This window comes from Benincasa hispida, unplaced genomic scaffold (genome assembly GCF_027475165.1).
Source record: "Benincasa hispida cultivar pf3 unplaced genomic scaffold, pf3_genome.v1.1 HicScf1402, whole genome shotgun sequence".
Classification (NCBI taxonomy): domain Eukaryota; kingdom Viridiplantae; phylum Streptophyta; class Magnoliopsida; order Cucurbitales; family Cucurbitaceae; genus Benincasa; species Benincasa hispida.
The window spans coordinates 1-4,110 of record NW_028325746.1 but is presented as its reverse complement, the minus strand read 5'-3'; the positions used below and the strand labels follow the sequence as shown (position 1 = coordinate 4,110).

General features: G+C 25.2%; 1 long non-coding RNA gene across 1 annotated transcript; it reads left to right on the top strand.

Annotated features, from left to right (window-relative positions):
• Positions 1–3,354: 3,354 nt before the first annotated feature.
• Positions 3,355–3,652, top strand: LOC150031204 (uncharacterized). Its single transcript, XR_016526095.1, has 2 exons — positions 3,355–3,481; positions 3,608–3,652. It is a non-coding gene; the product is annotated as an uncharacterized LOC150031204 (long non-coding RNA).
• Positions 3,653–4,110: the final 458 nt, after the last annotated feature.

Here is a 4,110-nt window from a genome sequence, read left to right as displayed (position 1 = left end):
CTCAAGGTTGGTAATACAAGCTTTATTTTCATTAAATTATGTTAATTGGTCAATTTGTAAGTTTCCTTCAACTATTGTCCTTAAAAGATGAATTCAGCATTCAGCATTCAATTCAAAATAATCACTATATTGAAAATTTGAACTATTTTTGAACTATTTTTCTTATAATATTATTTATCTGCATTTTGTCACTTTGATTGACATTTGGTTCCAATGTAAAATTTTTGTAAACCAATTTATTTATTGTCGTATTCTTCCCATGTGAATTAGTAGTTGCAAGGTTCAATGATGGCTTCCTTTATTTATTTTTAAAATTAAATTGGCCAACGTAATCAGGAATATTTTCAATCGCCATGTGAGGAAATTGAATACTTCTGACAATGTTTTTTTTTTTAAATTAGATAACCTATTAAATTAGGAATATATTACATATGTAAAATGAGTTCTAACAATATAATAGGAATTGAAACATTAATCAATGTTATTTGAATGAGCAATCCCCTTAAGAGAGTGTAAAAAGTAATTTTTGCTTCTTTTTAATCATAATATTAATTAAGGTTAAATTATACAAATACCGTCAAATTTTATATTTTCTATATAAAAAAAATATTCTTGAATTTTCAAAAATTTTAAAAATATCCTTAACCGTTAGTTTTAGACGTAAAACGTTAGTATCTTGTGTCAAAAATATTCTGAACTTTCAAAAGTTTTAAAAATATCCTTAAACTTTTTTAAAAAATACCCTTATTTTTATATGATAAAAAAACTGTTGATATGGTTTTACTCTCTATTTTTTATCTTTTTTTCTCCCTTTTCTTCTTCAATTCTCTCTTACTCCCCTTTTCATCTAAAATAAATAAACAAATACAACTGCACACTTCAATTAAGATATATTAACTATAATAAAAGAAACACCAGGGGATTTTGGGATTTTAAATGTTTTAACAAAGTTATACATTAGTAGTTGAATATGTATTAATAGTCATACATTTTTTTATTTGACTATTTATTCGTTTTGGTACGTTTCAAGGTGAGCTTTTGATTTTGAAATTTTGAGAGATTTTATGACTCAACTTAAAATTTTAGTTTTTATTTTAGTTGCTAAGAAATTTGGTGTAAATTAGACATCAACTTCAAACTTAAGGACCAAATATCCATTTTGGCCTAATATTTTTAAGTTGAATTTGGTAACAAATATATGGAAAAAAATCAAGACACTCAATATTTAAGCGTTCTTGTTTTAATTGGAGATGTGAACATAATTTTTTGGTGGAAATTGAAATAGAAATCTAGATAAGAACGGTATCTTTATTCTAAACTCTAAAGAAATTATTTCCCCCTTCCTTTTGTTGGAAGTGAAGAAAAAAAAAACCAAGTTGTTAGAGAAGTTTGTTTTGAACAAGATACGGTTAGATGAGAGAGAGATTAGTAGATGCATCCAAATATCTCAATTGAGTTGACACATTCATAGTGCCTTCATCATATTCCCCATCTCAGTGAAGATATCTTAATTGCAACAAAAAAAATAAATAAAGAATATTTGAGATTGGATGAGAATGAGAGGCTCGAGAAGAGTATTTCAATTAAGATTTAGGATAGAGATATCATAATCACAAAATAATGTAGATTTTTTAACACCAAAGTTGGTAGAGAAGTTTTTCATCCTAATCTAGTTATTTCTAAAACGTGTAAACTTTTGAGCAATTTTTTTTTTTTTTTCTAAAAAAAAAAAAAAAAAAAAAAAAAAAAAACTTGTATCTGCAAATTAATATTATATAGAAAAGTTTTTGACATATGCTGGTACATAAATTAAAATTATAACGTATTGTAATTTTCAATGATACATATATTGTTTTTAATAGAAAGAAAAATCTTCTATCTTTGTAGAATAACAAAGATTGAAACTTTATATCTTTTTCAATGGTGAATTGGATTTTCATTGACATTAATATCATATTAAAAAATTACAATGTAATTATAAATTATAAATAAAATATATCATTTTAGAAACTCTCTCTATCTCACTCTTTCTTCTGCATGTATCCTATTGTTGTTTGTTTATTCTTCAAAAAATGAAACTACCTACACTAAATTAACATCATTATATACTTTTTTAAATATTTTATCTATGAAAGTGAATATAGTTCTATCATAATAAATAAATGCTCAAAAAAAAAAATCGTAACGCATAAATACTATCTCTTTTGATGTTGGAATTCATCCATACCTCTCTTTGAACAGAATACCAGATAATGAGATCAGAAGGTATACCATGACATCTCAACTAGGATATACCTTCCTAATATTCTCATCATACCTCAAAACAATAATTCATTCCAACAAAATGAGTATATATAAAAAGTAGAGTTTGTACCCTTCCTCTACTTATTGTACTAAAAAGGTTGTTTTTTTTTCTATCTGCATATAATTTTATGTTTTTAAAATAAAAAATATATATATTTAGAATCATGATATTAAATTTTCATCGATATGTCAATATTTTCATCGATATTTTACGTATTTATGAGTTCGATATCGACATGAGAGGAGAATCAATATTTTCAATATATCGTAAAAAATAATCTATAAAACATTAAAGAAATATTGTGTCCCACATAGTTTAATGGATTAATTATATGATCCACCCATTCGATCTTCAACATAATAAAAAATGTTTTGTCCACAAATATGGTTTAAGAAGCTTATGTCCACATATATAGTGCTTTCTCTAACCTGTCTTCTTTTCTCTCGAAATTCATGAATATGGCTTTTTTATTAGTTGTGTTATTCAACTTTAATAATTTGTAATGGACATGTCGACAGAGTGTGAAAAATGTGCTATATATAATAATATATCATAGTACTTGTGGAAAAATATGAAAAACAAAATCAATACATTACATTGTAAATACCTCATTTCCATCCAGTTGTTGATATTTCTACATTTTCATAGATTCGATATTCACATAATAACTGAATCGATATTTCCATATCATATCATAGAAAAATACACGAGATATAAAAAATAAGCAACAAATGTTACTAACAAAAATATAATATAAATAATAGATATTTTAACTTTGTTTAAAAAATAATAAAAATTTTATTTATTAACTTAATTTTTCTTAACTTTTGGTATTTCTAATTTTTTCACAAATATCATTGAAATTGAAATTTTGTCAATATTGATGTAAAATTAAGATCATGATATATTTCCGTCAACATCAACATTTTAAACTTTTGCTATAAGTAAAGCTACTCAATTGACATATTGATGTGTGATCGATTAAATGATTTGCAAGTTTGAAACCTTTCTCCATTATTATATTAGAAAAACAGAAATCCCTCAGCTATAAATAGATGTTCTTGGTTAAGAAAAAAATCTCATCACATTACAACTTTCTCCTTCTTTTACAATTCTAAAATCTGTAGCCATGTCTTCACTCCCACTTCAAATCTCTCATGCTGAAGGAATTTTAAGGTAATATATATTTATATCCTTTTCCTCATGCATTAGTTTAATTTTTAATGTAGTTAGTGTTACATGATGATTATTATTAGCAATATAATATATAGTTTGATCAAAGGGGTTTCTGATATGTCACAGGAAGGTGGAGAAGAACAAAGAGCTTGAATGGGAAAAAGCACAGAAGATTGAAATAGGTGTTGATCTTGTAGCTGCAGCTAAACATCAGCTTCAATTTCTCTCAGAAGTTGATAGCAATCCGTTCCTTCACGAAGGCCCAAGCCTTGATAGGGCTATTTACAGGTTAAAAAAATCTAAGTCCCATTTGATAATCTGTATGTTTTTCAATTTTTTTTAATCATTTAAATTCAATGTATTTATATAATATAAAGATAAATAAAATGCACCCAAAATCTATGAAAAATAAATTATAAGCTTATATTATAAAATACACATAAATCCTGATATAAAATTAACGTATGTATGATAATAATATAATTATTTCTATTCATAATATTATCAAAATTTGATATGTAATAGTAATTGCTCACTCAAGCCATTTACTTTAGATAACGTCTCGACTCATATCCAACCCTAATTAAATTACTCTATAAGAAGAAAAACAACTTGGTTCTAGTAGGATT